The following is an 11,992-nucleotide window of genomic DNA, read 5'->3' on the forward strand; positions in this document are numbered from 1 at the left end:
AACCACAGGAGCATAAGTATGAAAATTATTAATGTATCATCTAGTATCCTAGTTTTGAGTTCAAACATTCCCATTGATCTCCGTAGGAGTTTGTATTCTAAAAATAGACTGCATTTGCTGAGAGACAGCAAATTGGAGCAGCACAGAGAGAGTTCAGAGCAGATTGGAACCCGCAGGGAGCTAAAAGAGGGGTCGGTAAGCAAGGAAACTCATTTGGCAATTAGTAGCAATTCTAGAGAGCTGGGAGAGCATTGGAGAGTAAGGTAATTGTAACAAATATGACAATTTCACGTCATATCTTTGGGAGACCTTGCTATATTAAATTGATGTGGGCCAGGGATTGTTTGTAATTCCATGGGGGAAGGTGACTACAGCCCTCTAGGAACTAAGAACAGTGCTGGGTGATTAGACAAATTCACTCAGGTTGTAATGTCTCCAGAGAGCTACCACCACCTGGGGAGACTTATATACACTGGTTCAAACTGGATTCTCCAGAGACCAACAGAGAAAGACAGGACCTTTGGATAAACAGCCTGAGTTTAAATGGACTCCAGGCCTTCTTTCTGATCCAGCAAACTGAAGCACCTATTGTCCAAGGCAGCGGTAGGTTGGAAGGGCTGACACAGGCCAGAGGCTTTGTGGGAGCTGTGGTGAACTCTGATAAGCTTATTAGCATTTGTGTAGGTCCTCTGTAATGCTCTCACCTTAAGAATAAATGTACTTGCTTAGAAAACGCTGTGTGGTAACTTATAACTATGGGCAATTAACCTGTTCCAGAGAGAAAGCAAAGCTCAGGCAGTCTGGCTTGCGAGGAACTCACAGTGTAGGCAGGGTACTGTGCAACTTGCAAAAACCCTGGTCAGGAGGGAGAGATGCATGTCACTACCCAGGAGAGGTGATGGCTGAGGAGCTGTGAGCCTAGAGTGGGAGCCCTTGCTGGACCACAGAGGGGGAATACAGGTGCAGTTGCCCTGAACTGTGACAGTAATATTATTAGTGTTTGTTAATTTATGAACCATTGCTCATAACTATTACAGCAATTCGCTAAATTAAAACAAATTAAAACATGAAGAGCTTGATTCTGTACTCCACCTACACAAGGGCAATCCTCGACTGGGAGGCTCTGGCTAAGTTAGGCTCACTTTGTATTTCATAAGTGGTGCAAAGTGAACTTGGTGGACTGGGGAATACAGCTCAAAGAATTTAAAATGTTCAGAAAAAAAAAAGAAGAAGAAGAAAAACTCCCGCAAAACATATAGATTGCTGGCATGATGCAGTAGGGGAACCAGTGTGGTCTAGTGGATGGAGCACTGGATTGGGAGTCAGGAGTCCTGACTCTGCCACTGACTGGTTTTGTAGTATTGGACCAGTCACTTCACCTATTTGTGCCTCTGTTTCCCCTCCTAATTTTTTATTTATCTTGTCTATTTAGACTAATAAGCACTTCAGGGCAGAGACTCTCTCTCACTGTCTGCTTATACAGTATCTAACACAATAAGGCCCCAGTCTCAACTGGGGCCATAAAGCAGTACAAAAAATAATATGAATAAATTTAAAGTTTTTAACTTTGTCTGGCATATGCTATAGATTTCAATGGGAGTCGAGAGTCAAAGGACTGGATTTATAAGCAAGGGACAGTTATAGTAAGGGGAAGGTCCTAGGAGTGGATGGTGGAACTGAGCAAGTGACTGAGGTGACCCAAGCAGTTAAACCAGTTGGATATCAGTAGCATATTAATACTGTATATAGCAGCATGTAGTTTTATTTTACAAACTCCCATCAATATCAACAGAGCTCAGCTTACACACACAGAATAGTAGATATTTGGAGGAATATAAAATGATATACATACCTGATGATTGGGTCTAAATTAGCTGCTACTACTCAAGAAAAAGACCTTGGAGTCATTGAGCAGATGTTTTCAGAGAACTATCCACAATGTGCAGCGGCAATCAAAAAGGCTAACAGAATGTTAGGAACCAATAGGAAATGGATAGACAAGAAGGCAGAAAATATCTTCATGCCACTATATAAATCCATGGTATGCCCACACTTTGAGAACTATGTGCAATTCTGGTCACTCCATCTCAAAACATATTATTAGAATTGGAAAAAGTACAGAGAAGGGCAACAGAAATGATTAGGGGTATGGAACAGCTTCCACATGAGGAGAGTTTAAAAAAACTGGAACTGTTCATCTTAGAAAAGAGACGACTGGGGGTGGGGGGGGAGATGATGGAGGTCTATAAAATCATAAATGGTAAGGAGAAAGTGAATAAGGAAGTATTATTTCCCCTTCACATTCCATAAGCAGCAGGGGTCACCCAATGAAATTAATAGGAGGCAGGTTTAAAACAAAAGGGAGTACTTCCTCACACAATGTGCAGTCAACCTGTGGAACTCATTGCCAGGGGATGTTGTGAAGGCCAAAAAGCATAACTGAGATTAAAGAAGAATGAGAAGATCATGGAGGATAGATCCATCAGTGGCTATTAGCCAAGATGGCCAGGGACACAATCCCATGCTCTGGGTGTCCCTAAACCTCTGATTGCCAGAAGCTGGGACTGGACAACAGAGCAAGGATCACTCAATAAATTGCCCTATTCTGTTCATTCCCTCTGAAGCATCTGGCACTGCCTGGCCACCGTCGGAAAACAGGGCTAGATGGACCAATTGTCTGATCCAAGATGGCCATTCTTATGTAAGAGAGTAGAACTGAGGAAATAAGTGAGGCTCAAACTGGTGTAAGAGGGAGTTAAGGGAAGATTAGAATCGGGAGATGGAAAACAGGGGAGCTTTCTGACTTGCATTGACATCATAATGGCTCCTTTGTAGTTGTGCTGTCAATGGAGATACCACTTTCTGGAAATACAATATTACTGACTAAGATGTTTATTGTGCTATAGTGATGTTAAAAATCTGACTCAAGCCCATTAAACAAAGGAACTCTAGTTAAAGCAGCTGCTCATTATTTATATAAAACAATATCTTACACTGGCATCCTTCAGGTTGAAGGATCACAAAATAATTTACAAATTAAGGGCCAAATTATGCTATTAAGTGTACACAGCCTGGCTTGCACCGATGTCAGTAAGAGCCCTGCATGCATATCTGAGGGTAGGGTTTGAGTGAATGTCACCAGAAGTACAGTATTTCCATTCACCTATGGCTGAAAAGCAACCACACCTCTTTGCATTCAGCAACAGTCACACAGCAGGGAACTGAAACTGCAGGGAGACTATATGTGGGCAGAATGTAATTACCCAGGTTGGAAGGCATGTGTGTTTGTGTGCTAGGAATCCATCAAGCAGACTTTTAAAACTTTGAAGTTATTTTTGTCATTTTACGAATATAACAACTTGCAGGTGCAAGGGATTTGAGTAGTCAGAGCTCTCAAACCAACAGTGTCTTTCTGGGGCTATGTAATACTTGAGCGGCCAAATTCTGGGCACAGTCCGATATAAATCTGGTGTAATTCTACCAACTTCAGTTGAGTTCCTTCACATTAACACTGGTGAAAGTGAGACCAGAATTTGAAAAGATGTCCAACGAAAGCCATTTGTCTGTGAGATGACTTGAAGGAAATTCAGGCTGAAATTAAGTGACAGGCAGCTGATAAACGTACAAAGCCAAACTGAGATGTGATCAGGCTGCTTTGATGACTATAAGGGATAAACAGTGTTTGAAACATTCTGTGAACATTTTTTTACCTCATTCTTTTAGACAAAGAATTCATTTTCTTAATTAATTTGACTTCTTTTCCAAAAAGTATGTAACATGTCCAAGCCATCAGGATTAGTCATGGGGGATTATTTGGTATAGCACTTCTAGGTCCTCTCTTATTTGTCTCTGCTGTAAACTGATCAGTCCCAGTCTCTCTTCCATTTTTGTTCCGATTGATAAGGCCCCCACATCTTAGGAAGAACAACAAAATCAGTATTTATGTAAAATATTGTGAGCTATAAACCGTGGTAATTTTTCTTGGTGCTATGACTGTTTGATTTTCTGAGAAGTTTAGTAAAAGTTTATTGAGTGCAATAGAGTTTACACCAAATATAGGTATCCTGAAAATACTTAAAATTTTACTGATTAAGCAAATATCCCAAGAGAGCAAATTTCCTGCGTTTCAAATCTGGTATTTCCTTATTATTGACCTGATCTGTACGATTGAAATCAATGGTAACACTTCCCTTAACTTCAAAGAGAACAGGATTAGACCCTATGCAAGGTTAGACATTAACTAACTATTTGGGCAAAAAAACCTGGGTGCCAGCAGCAGTCACAACATCCAACTGTTAGGATGTACACAAATAGGGCAGAAAATATTGTATCATATGCTCTCACCTACAGTAATGTATTCAGCGCTGTCATTCAAGAGAGAGACAGCAGAAATAGAAGGGATGTAGAGAGAAGTGGCAAAAATAGAGGCGAAGAGAAACTTCCATATGAAGAGAGACTTGAAAAGGCTGGGACTATCTAGAGAGGCAATGAATAAGAGGGATATGATAATTGTGTACAAACTAATGAGTTGTATAGAGAAGGAAAATTAGGTGCTCCCATGTACTTTCTCATAGTTAAACAACCAGGGGACATTCAGTGAAATTGAAAGGCAATACATTTTCAACGGATGAAAGGAAATACTGTGGTGTTTTTTATGTTTATGCAATGCATATTTATTATTTATCCTGTGGACCTCATTGCCACAGGATGCCATAGTGGCCAAGACCTTAGACAGATTCATTAAAGAATAAGACAATTAGAAGAATCATGAGGACATCCACAGTTTCATTAGATGTGAACTGTGGGTAGAGGAAGGTACCACATCAAAATGATGGTATTTTACACCCACTTTGTATTCCACTCTGCACAGGTGTGAATGACTACACAGTGTGCAAGGCAAATTGCAGGTGCTAAGAATATATTTTCATTAAGAACTTACGTTAACTTCCATGTTTTCTCAAAAAATATCCATGAACTCAATGTTAAATGATACATTGTTTGTCTGTTTTTTTATCTTGCAGATCTGAAAAGAGAAACAGAATGAAATATAATGAGTGCAGATTATTGAAATATTTTATATATTTGTACGAAGATTATGAACTTCCTAAATACAAGATACTCCTTAAAAATGTCCTCTTTGTACATTTATATCCCTTTCTTGTTGTCTATTTTGCATAATGTAAAAAGTACTGGTGACATAACCTAGCACAAAACAGAAAGTGGTGAACCTGTACATATTCAGGAATAAGTTTATTTTATGAGCAGAGAATAATGTAACTCATGGTTTGAGTAAATCAAATAAACCATTTTTCCGGGGGAAAGATCTTCTTACTAGTTGATTTTTTTCTCTTGCTGTTGAAAATAGATGATATTGACATAACAGTTTCATGGATAAAGTGTTTTAATGAAAGCGCAGATTGCAGGATTAGTAAAAGTTCATCTATTCTATGCTTTACTTTTACATATTAATGATTGGTTAATGGATGGGTTTGAAATTCTGTAAAATAAAGAGTTAAAGTAAGGTGAAAATCTTTACGTATGCTCTTTGAAGATGAATTCATCCTAAATTCCTCCTTTGCTGTAGAGCCGCAGTATTTTCTTTTGCCTAAAAATGTAAAATGCACTGTTGTTCAGATATTTATGCATTGCTTTTACATTGTACAAAACTTGGTGACAGAAATGTGAGGTAAAAAGATCCTTAAATAGAACCTGGTTCAGGAAAGCACGTCTGTTCAGGAAAGCTCTTATGCACATGCTTAAAATTAAGCACACACTTAAGTGCTTTTCTGGAATTGTGGGTCTTAAAACCCAATCCTGCAACCCTTACTGAAGCAAATAGTCCCACCAATTTTGATGCGACTACTCACCTGAACAAAGAATAAAGAATCAGGCCCTTAGAAGGTAATATAAAATACTGTCTCCTATGCATTTTTCCACTGTATTAATATTGCACAGAAATTGAGTATGATCAAACAGATCTTTAAATATTATGATTAAATGTGAAACCCACATGCATGTTTTATATGGAATGTACATAATGAAGATTGTTTAAGGCATATTCTATTTTTGGAAATGAAATTTTATTGTTGGAGCAATTCAATACATTGTATTTCCTTGGTCTCGTTTATGTCGTTTACTCACTGTGGAGGGACTGTTCTGGTAATGGTATTCATGAGTTTTCTACCAGTGACTGTACCTGTTCTACATGCAATGAAATCTGCCTGGACTGCTTGTAATTTATTCTATTCAAATAAGGATAATTATTCTGGTTAGAAAACAGGTTTCCAATGGAATGTTACTAACAGTGACATATGTTTAATGCAGGCAGCAGTTTCTCATTTGCTACAATGACAGGATACCAAAGTCAGCCACTAATATCCTTACATTTTAAGTCATTACAGATTATATTTGCATGACTCTATACAGGAAATTATACGGGATTCCCAGTCACTTCAACTCAGGAAAAATGTACATGCTTTTATTTTTGCTTTAAATAAGCAATATCAGTGTAGTTTACTAGCTTGCTTTATCCTATACATGTGTAGCTAATTCCCCTTTATGCACTCCGCAGCCATAAAGCAAGAGTGTCTAAGGTGAAATTAGAGGAAGTGTCAAGATCCAGAATGCAGCAGGCACATCTTTCATTTACACATTGACAAGAGTAGCATGACTATTTGATCAAGAAAGAACAATTTCCCATATACTGCATTATCACTCACTGCGATGCAAAACATTCTCTGGAAAACGTCATCCTTTGAATTTTTACACACTCTCCAACTGCTTGCAAAATTCACAAGTGGAGATGTTTACTTTGTTCTATTTCTCAGGAATCTCAAGGCACTGAATTTTAAACAGACCACAAACATTCATAGCTGAATAAGATACAGATATGCATATTTCCGACTATTTTACGAACTTTTCCTCTCTATAGTTAATTAACAAATTCAGCTAATTAAATATATGTTGGTAAAGTCCCAGGTTATCTCAGCAATGCTCATGTTCTATTACTTAATATCTAACTTTCCAGAAAGAAGAGACTACAACTAGATGGAAAGAAGGGAAGGGTGGATTGAAAGTAAATGAACAGAATGCACATATCCTGGAATCAGAGATATGGTATTAATTTTCTATTTTGATCTACACCATTGTCTATCACTGCTGTAGTGATATGCATTCTTTTACTGGAGCCGGTAAGAATTACTTGTAAGTGTTTTTAGATGCACAGCAAATTTAGGTCATGCCAGAATTAAGGTTGCCTGTGCAATCTTAATTCAGCCCGCCTGTGTACATACATTATGGTACAGGTTTTAATTACACAATCACATACTATTTTTTTTCCAGAGGACTCTGGCCTCAATTAAGTGATCAATATCTATCCTGTGCACTAAATAATTAAATATTTTGTTTTCTTCTTGTTGCACTGAAGACAGAATTATAATTTCCTCATGGGCTTTTCTCTGGAGCGCCTCACTATAGTATCCGTCTATAGTATCACCAACACAAATAAATGTATTTTCACAACACCCATGTGAGCTAAGTGGCTATTAGCCCCATTTAACAGATAGGAACTGAGGCACAGAGAAGTTAAAGTCAAAAGTATCCACCAATTTTTGGTGCCCAATTTGAAATGCTGAAGACCCGATTCTTTACTTAGCATTACAGTATGTTCAAACCATAGCTCCCAGTTGCAGCCGTGAGAGCTCAGCACTTCTGCAAGTCAGACTCAGAGTCTCAAGCCAGGCATCCAGAAAAGGAGCATCACATCAGAACTCTGTGGCAGTTCTCCAGGGTAGTATTCAACTTCCTTAACCATGAGCCCATCCTTTTTCTTCCTGCAATTCCCTGCCTCATTCACTGCACACCTTCCGACTTCTGCAACAAATGAAGCAGGGATCCTTCAGAGAACAGCCTCTTTTACTATACAGCTCTGATTTGTCCGCAGAGCAGGGCCATCCTGTGTACTGAATGAGACACAGGTCTTATGTAATCATGTACTCACCTCCTTTCCCTCACCCTCTGGTCTCCTTGCCCAGCTAGTCCCAGTTTCCTACCTGGCTCCTCATCCAATCACAGTCTCACCCATAGCTACTGGCTTGCAGTCTCCCTTTACTATTGCTGCCCTGGTTCCCAGTACCAGTCTCCCTCTGGCTCTCAGTCTGCCTTTCCCTGAGGCTCTCAGTGCCATTCTTCCTCCGCCAGCCTCCAGTCCCAGTCACCCTCAGGCACCTTGTACCAATCTACCCTCTGCACAAATCTGGCTTTTATCCCTTCTGAATGCTAGTCATGCAGCTTCCTTCTCCACACTGCCAGAAGGAGGGGCACTGAGATCGCAGGAGAGACTGCTCTCAATTCAGGTTGCCAGGCCCAGACTCAGGATAGCCCACAATGGCCCAGCACTGCAATTGCGGGGAAAGCCCTTGTCACCCTGGACAATGTGGGGAGTAATTTAGCAGCTATAAACTGAGAAGTCTCTACTGAGCATGTGAAAACTGTGGTATTTCAAAGACTTATAATTCAGTCACATTTGGCTACAAACCCCACACTGGTGAGATAAGGGCTAAAGAGCAGCTCTGGGCTCAGAAAGCTCTGCTCTGTCTCTCCTGCTGAGCACGCTCATAGTGGAGGCAGAGGTCAAAAGGGAGCAGCTCATCTCAGTCTGGGTGTTCAGAGCAGGAGAGCAGTTGTGTGTTGTAGGCTCCTGCTGAGAAGCTACTGAGGCCCCACACAGCTGGGACCAGGCCCCACTGCTGGTCCACTGCAGGCCCTCCAACCATGGAGGTCGATGAGACAAGCTGCGACTGAGAGAGGAAGACCCTCTGGAGTGCTACCAGACAAGACTCCAGAGAGGACTCAGAACCACAGACATTCGCCCCTGGGTGACATAGCCACGAATTGTCACTGCTGGGCGACTCGGCCACTGACCCCCCCACCACTGGGCAACACAGCACAGAATATAACCAGTAGGCAGTACTGCTGGGCTTGGGCATCAACCCTTCTCCGTCCCCCAACCAACAGGCCAGCAAAAGGCACATCCGTGATGTAAAAGCCACTCCCCTATTCAATTTCAAGACCCTGTTCCAAAGCACGGGGATGCTGGAGCTTTTCAAAGAAAATATCACCAGAATTTCTGAAAACGTGAAAAACAACATGTTATTCCATAGCCCCATTTTCAGATATGGCTAAACCATTATGGCTGAAATTTTCCAAAAACTTCCATCTGAGGCCAACACCAGACACCCAGCCTGGGAAACTTAAGCCCAAATGCTTTTACTTTGACAAAGTTATAAGCAGAGCCCTATGACTTTTTTTTGATTTTTGATTTTATTTCATTTTATCATCCCTGGGGGAGGGGAGGGGAGGGCAGGTCCTGCCTCCAGGGGGATGAAATGAAATTCCTGAAAAATTCCCGGTGAGGAGGGGAGGCCTGGGATGGGGTTTGGAGAGTGAGCCCACCCTCCCCTCACCCTGGGCAGTGGCATCTCCTGTGTCCCAGCTCTTAGGCCTGGCTCTCCACTCTGGGAGTTGCGACCTGGAACACAGCACCTCACAGTGTGACATTGTGTTCTCAAAATGGACATGAGGTAACTGAGACTGACAGAGATGGTATTGCATTGTTATCACTAAACTCTGTATAGGTCGTAGAATAATAGAAATGTAGGGCTGGATGGGACCTCAAGCAGTCATCTAGTCCAGCCCCTGCACTGAGGCAGGACCAAGTAAACCTAGACCATCCCTGACAGGTATTTGTCTAACTGTTCTTATAAACCTACAGTGATGGGGATTCTACCACCTCCCTTGGTAACCTAATCTCTTGCTTATCTATCATATGGTTAGACATTTTTACTAATATCTAACCTAAATCTCCCTTGCTGAAAGCTCAAATAGAATAATGAAAGCCAGAGAAAGAATTATCTAGGTTAACTTTCTACCCAATACTAGGCACTGTGGTTTCTTGCCAATGGCAAAAAAGGATATAGTCTGGTTGTGTTTTCCAGGGAAGTTACTGGGGCTACATGGTGGAGGAAGGTTCCCTCAGGAAATTAACCGTAGTCATTATGCTATACCTGCAGCAAGGGATTCAGTTAATGAAACACCAAGATCATAACGCTTCCTGGAGGAGGCTTTTTGTCCTCAGCCATTGAACAAAATATGTTGTAACAACTATTCAGATGATCGGCATACAAACACAAACACACATAGTTTGTAGGGTCTAGAGATAGAATGATCATTTCTTTTACATGACAAATTTAAATGAGCTTTATTACATTTAATACAACAATCTTGGCAAGTCTAATCCTTGACTATAAAGAAGTCGAATACATATCAGCTGATCTGATAGTCTCCTAACTATGCCATCTGTGTAATCTGAATGAAAGAGCTACCTTTTGGGGTGCTAGTATTTATTCAGGTTTTATTATTTATATTGCAGCCGGTCTTAGAGGGTGTGCAAGTGTGAAAGGGTGCACTCACTCCTTTTCCCGGTACCCTTTGTCAGCTGTTGCCCTCGTCAGGTGGGTCTTCAGTGGCTTAGCCCTCTGGTTAATTCACACATGGTCAAAGCACATGAAGGAACCTTTTCCGGGGTAACAAAGTCCAACAAACGGTTGGCCTTCTCCAGGGTCTTCAGCCCCATCTCTGGGCCCGTTTAAATTCTAGCCACTTTCTTGGGCTTTTATTATTGAGTCTTAGCCCCTTCTTGGGGTTTAGGCCACTTAGGCCGGTGGGGGGACCTGGGCCCACCCACTACTCGGGGTCCCAACCCAGGGATCTTATAAACAGCAGCCACATACTGCCTCCCTTTAATAGATGCCTCTGCCTTCCCTGGGCTGCTTCCTACTCTGTCCCATCACCTTCTTGGGCTCTCTGTGCATTCGCTATTTGAGCAGGGTCTTTCCCAGGCTTCCTTGCTTGGAGAGTCTCTCAGTCTCTGTCCTGATTTCTCAGGGTCTTCTCTCAGGCATCTGCACTTGGAGAGCTTCCCAGTCCTATCCCTGCCTGAGCATGGTCTCTCCCAAGCCTTTTTAGCTGTGGAGTTTCACAGCCTTCTAGTCCTTCTTCACCCTTCTGGTCCCAGCTAGAAACTGACTAGCTCAACCCATACCATGCAGCACCTTCAAACTGAGCCTGCCGTGCTCTGACTGGCTGCTGCCCTGCAGTCTTTCTAGGCAGGCCTGGAGGACCCACCTTTACTGCTTCTTTTCTGCGGCAGGATGTGATAGAACCACGAAGCCTCAAAGGGTGTGGTATACCCTGTCACAGCAAGGCTCTGTACAAACATAACAAAAAGCTCCTACTCTAAAGAGCTTACAGTCTAAGACTGTATCCACTTGTGGTCTATAACAGACAGAGAGGGGAGCACAAGGAAATCAGGTGACTAGACAGCAAGTGTGAAAAATTGGGATGGGGGGGTAATAGGAGACCCAAAAATCGGGACTGTCCATATAAAATCAGGACATCTGGTCACCCTACAAGGAAACAGATGATAATATCATAGTTGGTATCCTGAGCCACAACATAGGAAACACTAGTGGAACATATGCAATTACACACATGTGGTGTATGTTAGACTTACCCCTAAAAATAATATCAATTGTCTGGTGCCATTCATGTGTGGATAAGTTACAAGGGAAACTCATTAATGCTAAATGGGAGGATACCACCTTTGCATGTACAGGCATACACTGCAGCATTTTCTTTTGGTCTACATCATGTGACTGGGTTAAACAGATCTTACGAGAAATAAGGAAGAGCTAGTGATAAGACCAGTAAACCATGATAAAAGTCTGTTTCCTATTGTTTAGAAGGAGTCAAAAACCATTTACAAAGTAAGCAAAGCTGCTCAAACGTTCTGGTGGACATTGCCTGAGACAACCTAAGGCAGACTTGTGACTAATTGTAAGTCATATAATCAAGTAGTGAAATATTAAAGAGCTTTAAGTGAAAATATTCTGGCCCTGCTAAGAACAATGTAGTTCACAGGCTGTTGGTAAAT

The 11,992-nt window shown here is 41.5% G+C and overlaps 1 protein-coding gene and 1 long non-coding RNA gene across 2 annotated transcripts in view; one reads left to right on the top strand and one right to left on the bottom strand.

The window, feature by feature from the left end:
- Nucleotides 1–6,118, top strand: part of SMPX (small muscle protein X-linked) — a 62,678-nt gene extending 56,560 nt beyond the window's left edge. The window contains exon 5 of the mRNA XM_034755383.1: nucleotides 5,022–6,118. The gene's annotated coding sequence lies outside the window, so the exon portion shown is untranslated. The remainder of the gene's footprint in view (nucleotides 1–5,021) is intronic.
- LOC117868993 overlaps nucleotides 1–11,992 on the bottom strand; it is a 29,566-nt gene that overhangs the window by 2,295 nt on the left and 15,279 nt on the right. The window contains exon 2 of the long non-coding RNA XR_004643752.1: nucleotides 4,940–5,023. This is a non-coding gene — a long non-coding RNA (uncharacterized LOC117868993). The remainder of the gene's footprint in view (nucleotides 1–4,939; nucleotides 5,024–11,992) is intronic.

This window comes from Trachemys scripta, chromosome 1 (genome assembly GCF_013100865.1).
Source record: "Trachemys scripta elegans isolate TJP31775 chromosome 1, CAS_Tse_1.0, whole genome shotgun sequence".
In the NCBI taxonomy this organism is placed as follows: Eukaryota; Metazoa; Chordata; order Testudines; family Emydidae; genus Trachemys; species Trachemys scripta.